Here is a 23,333-nt window from a genome sequence, read left to right on the forward strand (position 1 = left end):
CACAGGCTTGTAAACACACAGGTTAATGACTGTGGTGTCTGAGCTGCACAACTGCAGGTGGTGCATTAGACCTCTATGTGGAAAATGCATTTGTTGGATGAGTCAAATTAGAAGTTGCTCCCATAAACGCGCATCATTATGGCTAGAAATGTATATCAGCCATACCCGGCACTTGTTTTATAGGCCTTCCTATTATATAAGATAGTCCCATTTAATTAAACCAAGCCTCATAGCTGAGTCCACATTACATTTCTCAGCTACACATTAGTGGTAGTTACAGGTTTCTAAACCTATTTGTTACTAAACAGCGGCCAAAAAGCCTTCACCCTTATGAAACCACATGTAAATCCACTAGATCCACATTTTCAATTGGATCTGCACGAAATTGCACCCAGTCAATACCAAACCCCTAAATATGTCAGAATTATTTCAGCAACACATAATTCTCTAATAAATCAATGATATTGTTGAAAAATGCCCTATCTCGCCACAAATAATCCTGGATCTAACCCCTGATGCGGATCTGCATCATTCTAGGTTCTCCATTTCTTTTCCTTAGTCACAAGCAACAATTTTCTTTGTTTGCCGTTAAGTCTTTCTCCTTTCCCCAACACCTTTATCTTGTTACCCAGTGACTTAATTGACCCAGTTTATTCTTCTAAGTGTCAGAATTCATTGTGACTCGTCAGTCACAAGGGAACTTTTAAAGTTATCACTTGATTAGGTCCCAGACCTATAATTGTTGCATCTGTGAGTCAGATTCTCACCTTAGAAGGTTCTTGGATCTCAGCGGTGAGAGAATCCGGTTCTGAAACAGTCACCGTCTCTCCAGGACTCATAAAGATGAGAAAAAATGACACCAAGTTTTGTTGTGGAAATCGGAAACAAAAAATGATGACAATCGAGAAGCCAAAATGTCCTTTGAGAGTTTGCAAAGACAGAACACAGAGAACAGAATGTCGCAAAGTGCGATGCAGACTGAGCTGCTGTGCTGATATTTATTATAACACGGTGTGGATCTGAGATATGCATGAAAGCCAAGGCTGTGAATTATCAGTTGGTGAGGGGTCGGGCTGGTACGGCTGGTACGGCTGGAATGAACAGCATGTGGAACCTTCAAGGCTATTTAGAAAATGGTCAAGCCCATATTAAAGGCTCTTTCCTGACCCATACCACATCTTTCCACCAAGTTTTGTGGTAATCCATCCTGAAGTTTATGCGTAATACTGATATAAAACAAACGCCAGTGAAAACATGACCTCTTTAGCGGCAGATCAAACACTTTCTTATTCTAGAGGTTAGAGGTTTGTGCTTCACACACATGATAGAATTTGTAATTTTATTTGCTAGTTCTGCTTTATTTATCTCTGCAGTATTATCCGGATCATATGGTCAGAATTCCCATATACTGCACATTGGTTATTGTATAAATCAAACCCTGATAATTGGTCATACTTCAATATTACAACCATTCTTAGTTTCTGTTTTTACAGTTTCAGTAAAGCTGCCACATGTTTAAATGCGTGCCCTTTTTAAGTCTTGGTCACTTTGGCTGAAATTCAAAATGCTCCTTAATCTTTATTCAACTCACTCCTTTGATTTTTCTTGCCTGTAAGGTCAAAGCCTTTTTTATCTCTGACCCATTTTTTTTCCCTTCCTCTTTTCCTGGTCAGGTCTGGGAGTCAGAGTTGTTGTCTGACTATGCAGCTTGACTACAGCACAAAATTCTAACCCTCCAAATTCCTCCTGGGCTGACAAACGTCAACAAAGACCCCGAGAGACACCAAAGAGAGGTGAGCAGTGAACTGGAGCCTCATTGTATTGGCTCATTATGGTGTCCCGCAGTGAGGAAGAAGCTATTTTGTAGCACCACAAGGTCAATATCTGAAAGCCAGGGCGATGGAGGGGATCAGCCGTGAGATTTTTAATTTGAGAAAGCGTAAAGGGACTTTCCTGGTGAAAGACAGTCTGTGAATTATAATAAGAGTGGGAGGATTGTACAGACAAGATGTTGAGTTGGCAAATGTTCCCCTTTTTCTCTTTTAAATGTTATATGGAATACAATTTATCCTCAGCATCGTATACTTCCTCTTATGACATGCACAGTTACTGCAGTGTTTAGTGTGTACAAAAGTTTCTTAAAACAAAAAAAACTGAAAGCGCCCAGGGCTGCTGCTTCTTTAAAAAGTTAAAAACCTTTTAAAATCCTAATGTTTAAGCCTCCCACACTCAAAATGTCCATATTGTACGTACACGCACAAGCTCATGTGTCAGTTGAAATGAATGCAGGTGCAGTTCAACTTAATAATGATAATAATGTATTCTACACTATACTAAATATTCACTCCAAACAGCTGTTTCCAAAGCTGTATGAGATATTTCTGTGCTCCCTGGACTCACTTTCCCAGGAATTTTGATTTTACTTCCAAATAGATGTGAAAAGGGGAGCTGTCACACTCTATTATGGTGACCTCAATGATTCTGTGCCCTACCCAAATCCAGCGGTTTTCCATAACAATGCAAATTAAAGGGTGCAAAGCTGGAGAGAGACAAGATTTGTTAGTTTCCATCCAAAGGACAGAGGTTCTTTACAACAAACTTGTCTGTACGCCTTGTGTAGATTTTGACAGAGTGCCAACTTGGAAGTTGTTTTGTGCGAGACAATACATTTTTGCTGTCGATTCAGAAGGCTCGGCAACTGTCTTGAGAAAGTGATACTGAAGCTGTTGTGGAGTAGGAGTTTACAGGCCTGCAACCGATTATTAAATAAAGATTAAAGAAATGTAATTTTTTTTAAATTATTATGAACTGTGTTGAGCTGCAGAAAAACTCGGTCTGAGACCTTCTGAGACTAATTTCGAGTCCAATTTGGAGCAGTTTTCTCACTGAGAGCATGTCAAAGGAATGTATTAGCATGTGGCCATATCCAAGACCTATTAGCTTAATACACTCCAACAGGAAGATTTGCTTTTGGCAGATTTGTAAGTGTCTGCTTCAATCCCACATGGGAGACTGCGGTTTGAATCCTGTATCTTTCACTGGACACTGGTCAGGGATTTGGGCTTAAAGTTTTTGCATCTTTCACACAGAAGATCCAGTTACTCTAGTTTAACTATCTGATAAAATATAACGTACATTCCAATTTCATTTTGAATTTTTACTATTCACACAGATAAATGGAGCAGCAGGGATCAGTGTAATTTGTAGGAACGTTGCAGGAATCTAAGTGAAACGCATGTGCAAAAGTATTGAATGTACTGACACAGTGGCTGCAGTGAATACAGATCTCTAGACATTAAGATAAGATAAGAAAATCATTTATTAGTCCCACTATGGGGAAATCTGTTGTGTTAGAACAGTAAAGTAATAATAAGTAAATATGCAAGGAAATTTGTATCTGGTGCTCTTCAATTAAAAACAAATATCATCAGTTTCAGGGTCATGTGAAAATATGTATTATCCCTTAATAACCTAAAGTCATATTTACAGGCTTTTATGGTGTATAATACTGTATATATCAAAACATATATATTACTTTTTTTTTTTTACATGGCAACTACCTACCATGACTTGAACTAATCTTTATAAAAATGTCATTTTGCATATAACTGTCCTCTGCACTTTATCCATATACCGATTACCAATTATATAATATCATATTACTCTGCGTGTATGCCTCTTATTGTGAAGTTCACCCATTCATACATATACCTGCATACCTTTTTATATGCTTATCATATTACATACTATTGTGTGTTTATACCTAGATATTTATACATCTTTTTTCAGACGTATGATATATAGTATACTGCGATAGTATACTATGGTGAATTTATACCCATTTATACAGACATTCATTGGATTTTACACTCTTTACACCATACCTACCTATATATGTATAAACAGAGTATATGTGCATGTATCTATTTCAACATCTGCTTATACAAATGCACGAATACAGTATACACCCACAAGCAATTTCCCTGTGCTACTGCACTTTAATCAAATACATTTCGTCTTTACAAAACAGTATTTCTGTAGTGAAAGGTGTTTATTATGAGCATATTCCGGAATTGTATTTTTTATTGTGTTGCCTTTTTTATTCTGTATCTCATCTCATCTTATCTTATCTCCTATCTTATCTTATCTCATCTCATCTCATCTCATCTCATCTCATCTCATCTCATCTTATCTTATCTCCAGTTAAAGTTAATTGCTTCTTGTATGCTAATGTAATAATTAATGCGCATGTCTGGTGTAATCAGAAATGATTTCTCTGTAATAAGATCCCTGCATCAGCATCATGAGTGTGCTGCAGTCACTGACCCACATCTCAGAGCAGTGAACTGTTTAACTCAGACTCTTGTTTTTCCTCTTCTGTCAACACTGAGGAGGAGGAGGAGGAGGGGGCGGGCTCTTCGCGCTCACCGGGCCGCTGTGATTGGCCCGCGACGTTCCCTTCCTCGCCGCCATTGGCCGCGCGCCCCGTCGCTCCCCGCCTCCACTAGCAGCCCGCTTCCCGCGCCATTCCCCGTGCACGCGCCGAGCCAACGCAGGCGCGCCCCCGCTCGGAGACTGTCTGGAGTCTGTCTGAAATTGATAAAATTGAAGATGGAGACTTTTTTTTTTTTAAACGCGTCTCTCCGCTCGACCAGGGGGGGGGTGAAACGTGACGACCGCAGCCGGAAACCCTCGCTCTCCTGCCCGGGGAGGACTTCGCGCAGGAGGCGCCGCGTTGAGCTCCCAAAACAAAAACATTTGTGGGATAAACGCTGTGAAAGTTTTTTCTCCCGCAGTGTGACAGCAGACAGGTCTTTATGCTCAGGCAGGTGAGACGGGCGCCTCCGTGGGACTTCTCTCACACGTTACGTTGTGTTTACGCGAATTACAATGTTTGTGTGTGTTAGCTGTGCTGGTTTAGCTTTGGTTTTTACCTCGCGTGTAAATTTTATATTTGCCTGCTTTACCCGCAACGGAAAATGTAAGAATCCTGCTATATTTTTTTATCGGGAAAATAATGCGTATGATGTATATATCTATTTTAAAATGTGTCGTAAACTCCAGCGTAGCCGGTTTGTTTTCAGTGCTTGACCCATTCACGCTAGTTCAGCCTGATGCGTAGGTGACGCACCTGTGCTGACGTGATGCTCTTGAACGCACCTGTTCCTCAGACACACACACCTGAGGGGGACGTTTCCTCTCACGCATGATGTGTGCGTGAGGCTTCTGCGATTTACCCATCATTCACTCGTGTCTTCTTATAAAGCACAGGCACAATATGTGAGTGTTTTTAATGCACATGTGTTAAGTTAACTACGCAGAGACACGCGCTCCTTCCTGCAGGTGAGGTCAAACCAAACCCGGTAATCAAATCTTTGCTCTTTCCCTCTCTTTGTTTTTGCTCTGCAGGGGATCAGCCCTTCAGCCCCCAGAGTTCAAGAGGAGTGCATCCAGATTCCAGCTTCCAGCATGCAGCAGGACAAAAAGGTTGGTTGCTGCACACTACAGGCCTTTCTTCCCCCTCCATGGCAGACATTTTGCCATGTCAAAGCAGGAAAAAGCAGGTGCAAATGATCAAATGAGTGATGGCTGAACTCCATTTAGCTGTTTCACTGTTTCTGGTGTCCTTTTGGATCGTTTGAGCTTGTAAAGGACCTTGTAGCTGTGTTTTGAAAGGTACTATATAAATAACGTTTATTGTTACTGTAGGGACGGTTATCTACTGGTAGTTGTGCAGAAGACCTTCAAACGTAAACGGGTTAATCACCATCTAGTCCTATATTCTCAAATGAGTACAAGCTCATAAATTCAAGCTCATTATCTGAGCTTTTAGTATGACAAGTTAAAATGTATGTTTTGGCATTTGTGGGTTGAGACACGAATTGGCATGTTCACTTTTAAGCTTTAAAGTGGTGTGTGTGTGTGTGTGTATATATATGTGTGTATATATATTTCACACACTTCATTTGACATGATTTAATCTCATGCCAGCCATTTTCAAAACAATTGTAGCACTACATATATTTCTGTAATTCTCACAAGCACTTTCAAAGTACAACCCCCCCCCCCCCCCAAAACTAGGCATGTGTACTTTTAACTATATTTGCTGTTACACAAATATTTAAATGTCATTTTCTAGCTGCATCATCGCTCTTTAAATGAGGGGTTTTCAGACTTTATCTGATTTTAAGTCGGACATATTCTGTATATTGGGAATTGATGAAACCCTCTGCGTTATTTTTGTTCTACACTTCCTTTTACATTAGAAGAGGTTAATTGTTTCCTACGCGGACCCAAAATACAGCGTTTTTGCATCTCATTGGGCAGAAATGAAAGGGCAGATTTTAAAAGTTTGACTGAAGGCATTGTGGGAGTAAAAGTGAGGTGTGTGTGCACCTGATGTGCTGCCGCCTGTAACTCGTCTAGACGCTTTTGCTCTGTCACTGCAGTTGTCTGCAGACGGTGCGGTCATATGACTTGGGGGAGCTTCGTTTCCCCCCCCTCCCAGTGTCTAGCTTTTTGGGGCAAGATGGCTGCTATAGCATTGTTGTTATTCATGACGTATATGAATTAAAGTGAGGTGAGGGGAGAAAAAAACACACCAGGGGAAGGGATATAGTGTGACGCTGGATTTAAATGAAACAGACGTCATCTGTCTGACTTTACAGTGCACACAGAAGGGACGGAGAATGTTAACTCCTCACAGGTATCTCTAAAATAAACGGGTTGTTTTGAATGAGCTGGATGAATATTTGGCCGCCATTCTCCGTATTGGGTCAACACAACCCAGTTAGATGTTGTCACACGATTCTCGTCTTGATGGAAGTATTTTCCTGGATAGTTTCTCCACCGTCGCCTCTCTCGTCTGTTATTGGGGCTGCTTGGTAGCCATTTTGTCTGATTCATCGCTGCCAAAGCCTTGTGGCATATCCCAACAATCTGCTGTGAACAATTATAATCTCTCTGAATGATATACAAATGTCTGTGGTGGCTTCTGATTCAGATTTGTACAGTTTTAATAGGTATATCCTTTTACAAAGCATCGTTGGAAAGACGTATTCTCATGAAGACTCTGTTGAATATACATAATACACACATCTCTCTCTATCTTAGATAATCACAGAATTTTACAGGCAGTCTGATATAATACCTGTAACATTTTAGCGCTTCATAACATTGAGATGGCAACGATATTTTGGCAATATTTTTTTATGCCGTGAAATAGATTTAACATGAATGAGAATGTAAAACGGCCACTTCATTACGTAAAGTTTGTGTTTTTCTACACAGATAATATCTGTTGGATTGTCGACTGAGTCACACTGAAAAATAACAGAATCACAATCTCAAATTTAGCATTGCATGGCTCCTCAGTACAGAAGGAAATTATATTTTTTAGATTTGTGCCTTTGACTCCATTCAGTTGTGTATTAACTGCAAATGAAACTTATCTTACGTCCATTATTACTATTATAATGTGGTATACAAGATGAATCAAGATCAAATCTCTTATTTTCACAGCTTTATTATCATTATAAACAGTAACCTTTGCATTCAGAAAAGTAAATAATCACTTAAAGTGAATTACAATATTACATTTTAAACGTTACTGCGAATGTTTTTAAAGTCTCAAGTAGCTGTTTTTTTCTGCTCTCTTTCAGTCAGTGAGGGAGGATTGAGGCAAAATTAACTCTGACTTTCAAAAGTACCTCGAGCTTCATTTTTGACATTTCAAGTTACTCTCACTCAGTGAGTCTGTGATGTTTATCTGTTTGCCATATCAGTGACCAGCCTGGACAGATCTCTTCATTATCACCTACTTAGTACAAACTCGTCTGCTGTCAGACAGCTCCTTTAGTCTCGTCTCCTCATATTCCTTAATGGTTTTTGAGTGCTTGTTGATTTTTTAGATTATTTTTTTTTTTGTTTCCACTGGAGTGTGCAGCCACACTTGAAAACATGCACTGTCTTTGCAGGCTTGTCCCAAACCTGATCCAGGGTCTTGCAATGAGAAAGGTAAGAGAGACATGCAAAGAACAGTTTGAGTTTTGCAAATGTCTATCACGGCCTACATTTCTCGTTTCTGCAGCACAAAACACAAACCAGATATCAAGTGTCATTTGGTTGTTTTGTTTTTTGTTATACGTTCAGTATTTTCGTTTATTTTAGGAAATTGATCGCTCGTCCGTATTTATAATCGGATCGCAGTTGTAAATGGGTGAGAATTAGTGTGATCACTAAAGTCATGCAGTACTCCATATTACCTGAAAACAACGTCTAATTAAATAGACAAATTAAATATCGGCTTTTTTAAAGTAACTTTTATAACATACGTACGGCTCCAAAATTGTTTGTAAACTACTTTAAACAATTATTAGCTGCTTTCAAATAATTTCAGTGACACTTGAATTATACGCAACGTAATGTTTGTTCGTATATTTAAAAGTATTGACTACAAATTTAGTTGTAATGTATTTACAAGCCAAATCTCTGACAAAGCCGAAATGAAAAAGCAGTTTAATATAAATCTTGTCTCTATGGTTTATTTGTCTGTAACAACATAATGTGTATATGTGTATCTTTGCGACTATTTTACTATTTCTAAGCCGTAAAGTTACTTATCTCCGTTGTTTCATTTGTTTCCTCAGGAGATCCATGGTTTCTTGAAGTCTGTCACCCCTTCATGTCTTTGACGCTGGAGTGCAGTCTGCCCAAATGGTAAGATCTGTGTTGACCTGTTCATTAAAGCACATTTGGGCACGTTTAAAGTTGAGGAAAAACAATTCTAGGAATGCTTTAAGGTGCTGCAGTGAGTGAATGCGATTGCCTGAGGGAAATATCAGTCTGCTGCACTCCAGTATTTACAGAGGTCGAGCCCTGGCTTGCAATGCCAATTCTGCATGATATGATGCTGAGAAGTGGCTAATCAAATTCACCGCTGTCATTCACTCGTCAGCAGCCATCATTTTTTATTAACGCAGATTTTTGATCTCTTCATAAGATAATCATGGATATGGATCTAGTAACTTTCACTTGAGGCTTAGCCGGAAAATGCTGATGCAAGAAGGGCTGAGAATCTCCATCCTGTTTTTCCATTGGCTCATTGTCTCCACCCACAGTGCAGTCACGAGGTCCAACATTATGATGATGTCTGGAGAAAACAGGCTTTCATCTCGGCTCTAATGCGTCTTGAGCTACAATGAACATATTTCCTGGGTTATTTCTGTGCACACACAAAGTAAAATTTGAGCATGTTTCAAAGCATTGCTCAGTACGACAGCAGCACCTGCCATTGTCTGTATTTAACGGTGGGTTGTTTACCTCACCAGCTTCTGCTGCGTAATGACGCAGTTTCCTTTGACATTGATGTGGCATATTTGAAATCAAGGCCTTCCCTGCTTTTTAAGGAGTCTCCTGGCAGTCTGCCAAAACATGGATCCATTTGCCTGTTCTCTCCTAAGAGCATAGCTGCACAGCTGTGACCCTTAGCCAGTCCTAGCCACTGATAACTCAGCCAGTAGCGTCCATTTTAGGTTTTAGACAGTAGCGAAAGAGATGAACTGTAACGTAGCTTGTAGAGAAAGGAATCTGAGCAGAAATCTAGTAAAGGTGCGACTTTGGCGCGCTAAACAAACTTTCCAAAGGAACAGATACGAAGATGATTCTGAACAAACGGGAACATGTGTAAATGCTTCTACTGATTTCTGGTTTATGATTTACAGTTTTACTTTTTGTCGAAAACAGTGAAAATAGTTATTTCGGAAGTACTTTGTGATTTTATCATAAAACTTTGCTCTGTTTTTATGAATTTGAAATCTTTTAAAGAATATTTAATATGATTTACTCAAAATTAACATCGACGAAGATTTGAATCAAATAAATTCCACATGTATAATATCATACTACACTAACGTAATATTTGTACAATTAATGCTGCTTAATATTGTGTGCGATGTGTAGTATGTAGCGTTTTTTTTTTTGTGTTTATTTTATTAGCGAGGGTACAAGTTCATCAAAAGAATAAGTCATGAAGAGTATTTTTGTTTGGTTTAAAAACAAATTCAAAAGCAATTTAAACTATTTTTATGACATATGGTTTTTCGTGTGTTTGGAGCTTTGGTTGTGTGAAGAGGAAGTTTTATCTTGTTTTATATTAAAACAATCATTAGTTCTTGATTTCATTAGAAAGCATTTAAAAAAAATATATGTAAAGGAAATAAGCACTTTAAATACAATATATTTCTTGCGAATCACTGACATTTTTTAAGACAATTATTTTGTATTTCATCGCAGTCATTAACATTAAAATGTTTGATCGCTATTTTGTTTCAGATTGGTATCGTATTATTTATATTTACGTTTGCTAATATTTGTTGAATTTCGCCCTATACCATTTTAATTGTTAGAAAAAGTATAATACACGTACATACAGATGAAGTAAATGTAATTAATAAAAAAAATAATCTTGATTTACATTATAGTGACTGAAAATCAAAGCGATTTACTTTACTATTACCTTTATTGCATTCAATTAAAATTAAAAGTAATATTGATATCTTTTTTAATCATGTAAATGCTGTAAATGCACCTTTTTAAATTAAAAGTCCACCCATTGCAACAGTTATTTAAAAGTATTGTATATTGTGATGTAGAACTGCTAAAAGGTTTAGGTGACCCTAACCCCCTTGAATGCTTGTTTTCGTGCACTGTAAAGAGCTCGTGAAAGCCAGACTGTGTTCTGATGCCACCCAACACAACAGTGGCTGTCAGTAACATATAAAGCTGGGCCTCTGCTCTGTGGCCTCGAACATGGAGGGAGAAAAGCCACTGTGGGTTCATGCATGTGTTGTGCTGTTATGAGGATGGAATTACCAAACCTATAGATTAATGTCTGATTGAGCATTTTTATAAAAAAAAAAATCTCCACACGCAAACCTGTTGACCTTTTGTTGTCGGAAACAAAACAAGTGAAGTACACTTAACCAGTATATTGCAAATTTCACTCAATATGGACATTTTCCAGTTGTAAACAAGCACTTTTAAATTTGACTATTTCAGCTGTTGTGAGATTTAGAATTGAAATCCTGATTGTATTAAATTATCTGTATCATATTTCGGCGTTTCGACAAACGCTTTGTTGTTTTTAATTCTATAGATCTAATGTTTCTGTTGATCGTTACTTCTGACTATTTTTCCTTTTTAATGTTTTAACGATGCATTAATAAGGCGGTTGTTTCTCGTGTGGGTTTTGCAAACTATCTGGTCTTCAGTTTCTTGTGCGTGAAATGAATGTTGGGTCAACAGTGAGCTCTTTGCCCGGAGACTGCGGACCTTTTTGTTTATCATTAAAACAAACAGTCACCACACCAGTCACTGAGCAAGCAGGGATTTTGAATTTAAGCTTCAGCCACAACATCAGTTCTAACGTCTCATGAATATCACATCCTCATTAGCAGAGGGCTGTCTACCTGTGACCACACTGTAAATGTCAGCGGTTAAACTCTTATTTTTCGGGCTGTGCGAGGTGGTAAATAAATAACTTGCGTTTGTTGACTGGAGTGTAAATGTTGTGCGTTGCCTGCATTTGTCTCCACTGTTTGTGATTCAGCCAGTCTTAAGATGTGCACATGTAGCATGTCCGTTCCCACTCAGCTGCGTAGCCTTGACAGCTTCAGCAATACTTCCTGTTTTCATTTGACTGCAAATCTACCACTGACTTTTAAATGGAGTGTGCTCGTCTATAACACTCTCATGAACGCTACAAAGAAGGCTGTAGGCCTGGGTGACCACTGTTTGACTGCAGTGCAGGGCTTTATGCCTGCTTGAATTCAACAGCAGCCTGAACAAGTACTTAGTTACTGGGAAGAAAACTTTTGGCCTGAGATGAACTTCTGCTTCTTTTTTTTTTTACTCAAGTCTTAACTTTCACTGAGTCCTGAGCTCATGGAAAGTAGAAAATATCCTGCTGGATTGAGGCGAGTGACATGAAGAGAGATGGTCATATGCACTGTGCTTGATTAATAATTAATCGTTCACGGAAACAACTAACTCATCTATTGCAAGATTATCAGCTGTGTGCATGTTTGGATTTCTTTTTCATTTTCTTTTGGCATTTTTACACAAAAAAACCTGTGGTTGCTGTTGGTAATGGGTCGATATTCGTCTTGTAACCCAGCTCCACCCTGCTAACCACCCGGGTTTTGCACATGCCAGATACTGAGCAGAGGTGGAACATTAAGTACACTGTGTCCTTGCAACTCTGTACTGACTAGAGCTCGACCGATTTATCGTTGGGGTGCAGGCATATCAGTATCTGCATTTATGTTTTCCAATATGAAAACTTTATTTCAAATTTTAATGAAAGAAAATGTTTATCTTAATTAAAGTGCTGGACATTTAAATGTGTTTTGGTTTTATTTCATTTGAAATAAAGTTTATGGTTAAACTATGAAAAAAGTATGAACCCTTACCCTTATGGCATATGAAGATTAATACTTCATATTAATTGTTCGTACCAGCTGTTGTCTACGAACATCTGGTCAGACTGTAATATTAAACACTTTGAGGACCAGGCTGAATTTTATTCCTTATAGTAAATAGTTAAGTGTTAATTTCTTGTCTTGTTAAAAAATATTTTGTTCTTTTCAAAGATGCTTGAACGAAAGTAAAACTTGTTGCATTCACTTTAAAGAGAAACTACCAAACTACACAGGTTTTGTCCAAACACTCGCTGAGTCAAATCTCAGGTGGGAAAAATAAATATTGCAGCAAAGAACTTTAATGATGAAACAACCCTGTGAAGCAATAAGCGGTGGATGTGGACTGTGTTGAGTAAACGCAGGTGACTCAGTATTTATATGAGCAGTAATGTGGTGTAAATATCAGTATATGTAATGAATATGTAAAAATGCTCAGCATTAGAATTTCCACAGCTCCAAGGGCTTTACTGCAAGTTTCCTTTAAAGTCAGAAATGTGAGACTCGAGGGTGTGCTCGCATTTTTCCCTAATTGGGGCTTATTTGAACGCACCTGGACTACCTGTTTTCACTTTGCCATTTGACCTTTTGTGAATTAAGACGACAGGGCGGAGTTAGAGCTCATCAACCCCGCGGTACATCACAGCGAGGGGAGGCAGCGCCACGACTAAATAGTAAATCTCACTTCTCTCTAAGGTTAAAAAATATATATTCTGTGCAATGAGGGAACGTGTTAATGAGGACAAAAAAAAAAAACACCTGCACAGAGTTTCAGAAACCCAACAAGTCTCCCTGGACTGAAAGTGAATATTTCATCCTTCATTGAGTTTCATATTTGACTCTCCATAAGCTAAGGTAGATAAATGGGAACCTCAGACTGCAGGGTCTCTTTCGTGTCACACAATGGCGTGGAAAGGTCAGGCCTAATGAAGTCGGGGGTGTGACCCCTAGTATTCAGTGACTTTGCATGGGCCCTCGTCCCACCGCTGCAACCATGCCGGTTAATCCCTTTTTGATCCTAATTGATAGGCATTAACATGATCCTTATCCAGGAGCTGTGTTTTGTCTTCCACAGCCCGTCTCTCTGGGTGTCAGTGACACAAAGTGTGAAAGCGTTAAACCAAATGTGAAATTGATATTTTTGGTGTTTGTGTGCTTAAAATCTGGCTGTGTTTCTAAACACTCACACAAAAGTGCTCAGTGCTCAGCGTTTGCCCTTTGAGGCTCTTAACAGGACTTAGCACATGACCTCTTGAATCCGACTGTCATGTGAATGGTACCAGCCCATTTCCAGTTTGTTTTCCTTTGAGTCCTTTTTATCTTCATCACTTGGTGATTACTGCCTTTTAACCGTTGACTAATTACCCTCATTAAAATGTTTGCATTGACTTTAAGTCGGGGCACATGTCACTTTCATTAAAGTGCACACGCTGCAGGATTTCTAAAGTGCAGGTGTTGGAACATGCAGTTCACAGGGGTTTTATTTTAGTAACTCCAAAAAATATAAAATGTGTTTAAATTGCTTTTATTTAAACCGTTAATATTGATTTAATTGTTTTGTGAGTTATCAATGTCTATTGATGATCAATAATTGTCTTTAGACTGATTAAGCCTGTTCACTGCTTCTTATAATCAGCCGCTTATTAGCTTTTTCTGCTCATTAGCTGTAATCCACATTATTAAACTGGAAAATCTTTTACATGATACAACTTCTGAAAGAAAGAAATGATCTGATTGTCACATTTTCAGATTTTTACACTGTAGCTATTAGTTAGTTATTAATTTCTTTAAACTTATTTCATCATCAAAACAGGTTTGAAACTAAATTCAGTCTGAGCAGTGAAGGGATGGCAATTTTTTATTTAAATATTTACTTTTCATTAACAAATAATAAATAAATAATATTTGACATTTTCTCAAATCACAGAAATTGTATGAACTACTAATATACCGAGGGATGAAGATATAGATATTGCTTATTACTTTACTACCTGCTCTATCTTAGTTCAGAGTTTGGTTTGATCTCAATACTATGATCAGTTTGTTTAGTATTAAACTTTTGCATAAGCAACTGTGTTGTGCATGATGATGATGATGATGATGATTCATTTTGATATATTTTGAAAAGGTTCAACAGGAAGTCATTGAAATAAACGGCGGAGCTATGTTCAGTTTTAAAAAGAAGCCTCCAGACATCAGTAATCCTTCAAAGTTTCTACTTCCACTACACTTGCAGTTCAAAGTTGTTGTAGCATTTTCCCAACACAGCTGCAACAATACAGCTGGACACATATTTATTCATAATTTGAATTAACATTAATAAAGTTGTTGACCTCAAAGGAAAAAATATTGGTGGCTTGTTTTGTGATTAGAAAAATAAAATCCGGTCCTTTCATTTTTTTTGTTTTTTTTTTTGTTTCTGAACTGTTTCATAACTTTTTTTCAGAATAAGAATTTTCACGCTACATGCATTTTACAATCACTTGTTAATTCTGTGGACTTTTGAGAAAATAATTGCCATTTTTAAAGAATCATTGCTTTCTTTGTTTTTGTTGTTTTAAGTGTTTCCACATTTCATTATTGATTTCCTTTCTTTTATGTTTTACTGCTAAATGCTTTTGTCCATTTGCTCTAAATGAGTATTATCTGCAGCTCTGCACTGACGTCAAGATCAGATTTTCCACATGATTATCAATATTTGTATGTTTTTTTAAGCACTTTAAGGACAACCATATGTGTGATTTTATTTCCATCACTCTCTCTCACTATACTCGAACCTGCACAATTAAGAAGCGTGGCTCTCCATGGTGCTCAGCAGTGTGCAACAGCCCACTTTAGCTGGAAAATACCAGGTGTCGTGTCGGTTCTTGTTGGTTTCACACAGCGACTCCAGTCCCTCCCTGGAACTTAGTTCTCAGGTCTCCATAGGATTGAGTGTTATTTCCAGCTTGTTTGTTGCAGTGAATAATGAGTACTCTGTAAGGCCTGATGACATAATTTGGTGATCGCGATGGAAAAATAACCAATTACGGTGCTAAGAAAGTGCAGATTGGGAGTACGCTCGTGTATTTTCACTTGACTGGCACCACCTGCCCTCTGTATGTCACACTCACTTCACTTATCCCACAGTTGTGAAACCGAGCTGGTGTCTGCCAGTTGTGTGCAACCCCCAGCAGACGCACACACACAATGAATCACAGTGGAATGGACTTAATAATAATGCCGCAGTTATTTAGATTTGCTTTGCCCATGACGAATAATGTGAAGTGCAGGATTGAGAGTTTGGTGGAAGAAGGATTCAGTGATGGTAAAAGTGAGGGAACTCCCCTCAGTGCTTCTGTCTTCACCGAGACAGCAGGAAAGTTGGGAGTCAGAGCAACTTCTGGAAATATGTGTTTTTGTGTGTGTGGTGTTGAGGAGTTGAGCTGTTTTTTTTTTATTTTGTCAGATTGTGCAGTTTGACCTGCTGCAGCTTTGGTTTTCTTGCATCTAGTGCGGAATATTTTAAAAACATGTTGGGGAGTAGACATTTAGCAGGGCAGGAACATGGCGTTTGATCACATGCGGTACTGAATGAGGAGTTTGCTTCAGTTCTGGCTCTGGTTGTGAATCTCTTTCCTCTGCGATGTGCTTTTTAAAAAAAAAAATGTTTTACTTCATGAATACAAAGCACTTTTTTCTGTTTGTACGACTTGTGTGTGAGATCATCTGAGCTTATTGAAAAGCAACTTTCAACATCTGTGCCAGCGTTGCACCGGTGTAGTTCAAATACATTAAGTGAATTTTCTAAAGTTGGCGGCCCTGTGAAAAATAATTGACTGACATTCACACTGCGTATCTGACTTCCATACATTTAAAGTAATATTATACTTTAGCTTGATTCACCGGTGTGTTACCAACTGATATATTGTCACTCACCTCAACAAGACTCCGTAAACTTTCTGGCTTTAGCTGCTGTGAATTTGTCTATTCTCGTCTGGAGTGCAGACTTTTCTTCTGGCTGTTTTTATCAATAATTGCAAAGCCAGAAAGTACAAAGAACTCAGCCACTTCAGTTTGTGTGTGTGTGTTTGTGGGTGTGTGTTTGTGGGTGTGAGAGGAATTTGATTGTCAGTGTAAAGGCACCAAAACAGGTGTGAGTGTGTAGTATCATTGCAAAGGACCAGAAATGTATTAAAACTGATTGTTCAAGCCAATCTTATCCTAGTTTGAACCTGAGATGATGTATTAACTCTACAGCAGTTGTTTATACGAAGGAGCCACATCTTTACAGTTTTTGAACATTTTATTTTATCTTGAAATAATGTAATTTGTTTCCTCTCAAGCTTAATGAGACAGATCTCAGCACCTCAGCTGCTTCGTTCTATTCTCTCCATCTTTATTTTAACATCAGCTTTTCCTAGAAATGACACCGATGAAAAGCATCAAATGTAAAGTACTTGCGGGATGTTGCTGCGTCACAGCAGGGATGAGAGGAGCTTGTTGTCATGTGTGAAGTTTCAACACATTCAGCTCTGCAGTAATTTACACTTCTCCAGATATAGCTGTCAAAAATCACACCAGACTTTTTCACTGTCACTTCATTTTAATGAATCGGCTTATTCATCTTTCCCATTTAAACCATTTTTGACAACTTTCTCGCTCCATATGTTCATGTATAATCAGTTGTTTTCCTTATTTGTTTATTCGCTTCTTGTCGCACATTTTATTTCCACTTATTTATATAGTGATTTAAACTCTTACAAATGAGAGAGATCGATAAATGTGATACTTTATTCTTCCCCAAAGGGAAATCGCTGTGTTAGTGCAGCAGTAGAAACAAAAGACAGTATTTCCACCATATATATATTTCACCATTAGAGGAAAATAAGGGTTAAAAAAAGGTAGAAAATGAACAGCAAGAAGGTAAATGATTCACTGACGTGTTGTTTCAGACCTAATAATGTTTCTTTAACACTAAAACTAAATATTAAAATTGCACAATTTGTGCTCAAAATCAGCTTTTCATAATTTACCTGGGGTTCAACACTAACAAGAAACTTAATCAAATATTTTTTTGGTGTGCATGAATTGTACCTTGGATATTCTGCATGTCACATATCTCATGATTAATTCAAACATTGGTTTGCTCTTGATTTTTATTTAATGAATCCAGTCATCCTCAAAGTTGGGATAACACATCTCTGAATGTGAATTATTAGCTGTAGCTGCTAAACTGTGATCCTGTTGTTAGCAGGTGTAGAGGTGCTGGTGAATTGGTTCATGGTCCAGGCTTGTCGACCATGACTGGTGCACAGTGTGACAGGTGTGTTAGACAAATGAATCCTTTCACATTTATGCATAAAGCACATTCTCCCTGTAGCTGTTAGTTTTGCTCACTTTCTACACTTCTATATTTTATTGGCTTTGTGCCTGTAGACAATTCTTCTTTTCACATCATCAAATTACCTCGTGCCGGGTTAAAGAGTTGAATTTGGATTTGTAGCTTTGTTGTGGAGTCAGTTTTCATAAGAATAGCAGGTACAGTCCCACATGGACAAGGCAGCTCCATCTAACTTTACTTCTCAATGCTGCTCATTCACCTTCCTCCTGACAAAACCATTCAAGATCAAGGACAGCATCACCTTTGCCACTAATGAGATTGTTTATTTAGCAAATTTCCTTGTGGACTTGAACTGTGAGAGAAAAACAGGCCATGCATAGCAAAGCACATAATCAACTTTAGCAGCACAGAGCTCTGAAAGCCCCAGGTTATACATGTTGTGACAGTATAACACAATATTGCTTATCTGCAGTGGCTGCATGTTGAACATGTAAACCTCTCAGAGGCTGCTGAACTGAACAGACCACATTATTACTACATCCCGAACAAAGTGGTGCTGGATTTAAAATGTGACATAATCTTCTAAAGAAAGACATTTGGAAGGGATAGCTTAAATGTTCTATACTTTACTCCTCATGTTAGGTTTTAAGAAACATAGTGTATTACAAACCGAATGTTCAAATATACTCATACGATAGAATCTCAGCTATAAAGTTACTTCATCACTTTAACAAACATCTTTACAAAGGCTGGTAATATTCTGATTAATGCCGGTTAGTAGCGTTTTTCAGCTATAACAGGTCAGGTCAGGTTATCCTGGCTGATATGATTCTTGAAGGGAAATAACAGGAGTTAAAGTTCAGATACAGATATTAGATGATATATGTTTTTAAAAAATCTGCAGTGATTTCTAAGATTTTGTTATCAGTCCTTTATGACAAAGAAATGTAATTGAGACTTTATATTTTTCAGTTTAACCATACACTTTGATATTTTTTTTTTTTTACATAAAAAGTCAACAAATGCACAACAGGCTTGTGTTTCTTCTGTAAAAATGAAAGTTTTCAGCAAATATCAATGCAGATACTAGTACGTCTGTGAATCAGCTCATATCGGCCGCTTATATCGACCAACCGATAAATCGTTCAGGCTATTCAGCACTTGCACTCGCTGCACTTAGGATAAATCATCAAAAGGCTAAATGATTTGAAGCGAAAAGTAAAAACCACCCTAAAGAACATGGGTGTAGGACAAACACCCACGTTCTTACAAATACTCCTAATTGTCTAACAGCTCAATGTGATACACAGGAGTAGCAGCAACGATAATTTTACCAAATTCGGAGTTTAAAATCTTTGTGGCTACTCATTGTATTGACGTAGTTAACTTTGTTTACGCCCATTGTCTAATCTCAAATTATTTATCTCCAATCCCATCAACTGTATTGTATTAAAAACTCAGAAGTGTCACACATTTTAAAAATGGATTTTTAACATCACAAATCCATCCATGAGCTGCAACATAGATTAAACTGATGGAAGAGCCTCTGGGCGTTGATGGTTTGCAATAATAATGATGTATGTGGGGCACAGTTCTGCCTGGTGCACAGCAGAATTTAATTTTTGCTTAAATCCGTCAATGATTTGCAGGCCTGCTCGCCAGAGCCCGTGTACACTGCTTTATTTGCTGATGTAGATTGGCTTCCAATCTGTGCGTAAACGTGTGAGGCTTTACTGTATGTTTGCTTATCAGTCCAGCCATCCCATCTATTCAAACAGCTCCCCTTTCATTTAAGGCTGTGTGCTGGCTGGGCTTTTTTTTCTCTTCTTCTTGTTCTTCCTGGGACCTTTTCTGTTATTTTGGGACCAGATGGCGAGGGGCACGGAAGCGCCTCTTTTGTCCCGGCGCCCCTGTGAAAAGAAGCTGTCCTCCCTAATGTAATCAGCGGCACCGGAAGGGTCCATTTTGGGCTGTGAAAGAAGACAATTGGGTTTGGACACGTCTAGATTACAGAAACGCAGAGTTCATCTCCCGACCCTGCCCCCTTTGACCAAGGCTCTGGCACAGAGGATCCTCATCTTTGATCAGTGGAGGGTGGAGGTGCTGATCCGACCTCACGAGAGCCAAAGGCCACCCCCCACCACCACCTCGCACCACCACCCCTCCCTGTTTACCCTGCACTTGGCTGCTGCTGACACCTCCTTCCGGAAAGAGCCAGGGGTGGTGGGTTTGGTTTGGGCATGGCGGGGGGTGCTAGGCGGGTGCGGGGGGGGGGGGGGGATACCATGACCTGTCTAGACACTCCTGCTTGTTGCCCCGGTGTTGCCAAGGGGACATAATGAACTTTGACCTCAAATGTAGTTGGTTAGGAGCCACTCCGGTTATGCGGGGAAGACATTTTTTTTCTTGTTTAATTGTCGGGGTTGGGGGGGTGGGGAAGTGAGGCGGAGGTATGGATTTGACCCACATTACACAGAATCTGCTTTGAGGAAACACAGGCATGAATTTGTTGGCAAAACTTCCTTTTTTTATTTCTATATTTGTGATATTTTCACTTTACAGGACGACGAACAAGACGGATCACAATATTGACTGACAGATATTGATGGACAGATATTGACAGATTGACAATATTGCTGACTAATTTGTTTGCGTTAGTTCATCTGACCCCGTGATGACGCGTCTTGGAGGGAGGACTGATATTTTATTTATTTTTTTGGGACATTTCATTTTGTTATATTCTCAAGCACCGTAAGTAATTTTTGAATTTTTATTTATGTTGGATCTCTTAAAACTTCATATTCCCTCAATATTTAAAATTCACATTGGCTGAGAAGAAATTGTCTTTGAATTGTGCCTTGTTGTGCAAGTTGTCTATCTTTTCAAGACTTAACATTTTATTGTTTGCTTCTACTTCATCCTAATGAAACTGTGATTTTATATTTCAGTATATAACAGATATTTACATGACGTTCTCCTGCTCTCTTAAACGTGACATTTTTCTCGTAACTTGTACTTGCCGAAAACACATGTACGTAGATAACTTAAGTAAATATAAAATGTGGTGCAACAAATAAAGCTGCTAATCTGACTCCACATCTTTGTAAAAAAGATTAGACTCCAACAGTGATGTAAAATATTTTAGCATTTTGAGTTTTAACACCTAATTTGTGGCGTCTGCTCATAAGTCGACAAGGTCTGTGTACGATTTTGCAGATAATAGGATGTATTTTTTCAATATTGAATGTACAATTAGTAGTTTTATACACAAATTGAAATATTTCGTCACGCACACAGAGAGGTTGATATTTATCGTGCGTCATACTTCGTCCTTTGCCTGGAGTCCCTGCTTTTTGGCCTGAACCACAACAAATCCTAACGTGTGAATTGGCTCTAATGTTGAGGCTGTTCCTCAGGAGTGGGTGTAGTGATTCCCCCATCATGGCCGCCACTACCAACCCCGCCCTCTCGCCTGCCACTCAGGAGCGGTTAAAATGGCAGCATGCAGCAAAATGAGTGAGAGGGAGAAAGATGGCAACGCCCACTACCTCAAGCTACAGCACAGTCGACTGAGCCGCAGCTTCGCCTTGTGTGCAATCTCAAAGTGAGATGACGATTTTTGGTGCAATTGTTCGTCTGAGTACGATGGAGCATCTCCAGATGTCTAGACAGGTAGACCAGCGAAGGGTTAACAGGGTCTGATTCATCCAAAGTCGGTGTTTCACGACCCTTCTCTGTTTTCGAACCACAACATGTCCAGATACAGAAGCAAATGTCGCTGTATATTCTTCTGTGAAACAATTTTACAATTCATCCAAATATCATTCGCGAAACCATGGCTCCAATATTTACAAATGCAGCCAAGTAGAAAAGAACTGTGCAAAATTTCCTTTTTGGATTTTATTGCTACACCGACTAGATTTTTCCACAAGTCTTCACCCAGGTCTTTGGCGAGCTGCCATTTTATTCTCCAAATTATCTGCCGGCGTTTGGCTAAGATGGAAACGGGACTTGCTGATTATCACAGAATTTCCTGCTCTGTTCCATCTAAGATGTTAAAACCCTTTTACAATATTCACATACTGTGTGTTTCTCAGTTGTAATATGTCTTAGTTTGGGTTGTCAGCGTTGGCCACAGCATCATTTGTATTCTGAAGCGGTGCAGTACAGTATTTTAGCGTATATTCATTTTTAATGTCGAAAGAACAAAGTGCTATGATCAGTGATCATTGAAAGCCTTTGCTCTTAGTCAAACAGCTCTCGTGCATGTGCTTATTATGTCATCTAACTAATACCAATTAAATACGCTACACCAACCCACTGCTGTTTCATTGAGCTGAAGATTCATTTAAAATGGCTCACAGAGCGTAGATGTGTATATCCAGTCTCAATAAACCCACTCAAATTAAGTATCACACCCAATCACTTTAAATCTTCGCAGGTCTGGCTGCTGTTTCAGAACAACTCTATTGCAAATCATTCCATATCCAAACTGCACTGTGGAGAATTTTTAAGGCAAAAATCCAAATCTGCTATTTTTAGGTTCTTCCTGCTCACACAGAATGACATTTTATTATTGGCTCTTGGTGTGAATGTGTGTGTGTTTTCTCCTCTCGCTTCCTCTCCACAGTGTAGAGAGTTGGTGGTGGACTACGAGGAAGATGTCATGCTAAGGATGGGTTTTGGTGATGATGTCGCTGCTGTTGATGCAGCATCGAGCTCTCACTTTGTGCCTCTGTCAGCTATGATGCGTAACCACACAGTGAGTGACAGGCCCGTCCCCGGGGAGAGCAAGGGGCCTGAGGTGAGTCAGATGTATCCTTGACCCTGTCTAGCTGTGTGTCAGCAAGCAACACAAACTCAGTACAAAAAAAAGAGGAAAGGCCAGAACTGCCATGACTGTACATTATACATCTTAATTTAGTTTATAGCAGAACGTAGGAGGGAGTTTTTCAGCAACACCTAGAAACCCGACCATCCTCAAGAAATATAGTTTTCATTGCATCAACTCCCTTAACTTCTGAACTATGGAATTTTGCAGTATCTCAAATCACAGCTAATACCTTGAACACCTTATGTGTACATTTGTGAATCTTTTTCTTACTGAGAATGAACCAGGTACTTCCGTCCATTACAGCTAGAACAAAAAACGTCTAATCCCAGGTTGGGATGTTATAGAAAAGTCTTTCTCATCAGTCAGCACTTGTTTTTAAAGCTTTCGTATTATTGAGGTTTGCTTTTGTTGCACAAACTTATTTTAGCTCAAAGCTCAGAAGGTTGGTGCCGGTTATTTCCAGTACCTGAGTTTATTACTCTGATGTTCTAAGAGGAAATTTCCAAAAACCTTAACCATTACAATATTTACTCTACAAGATATGTATGGATACGTATGGATAAGTACATATTTTTTATATACACCTGGTCAAATCGTCTTATCACAAATGACTAATCAGTGCTTATTAAAGCTTTATTCAAACCAAATGATCCAGGTATTTGTGTGTGTGGGGGGGAATATGCTTCTCGTTTTTGATTTT

Source organism: Hippoglossus hippoglossus, chromosome 20 (assembly GCF_009819705.1).
Source record: "Hippoglossus hippoglossus isolate fHipHip1 chromosome 20, fHipHip1.pri, whole genome shotgun sequence".
NCBI lineage: Eukaryota > Metazoa > Chordata > Actinopteri > Pleuronectiformes > Pleuronectidae > Hippoglossus > Hippoglossus hippoglossus.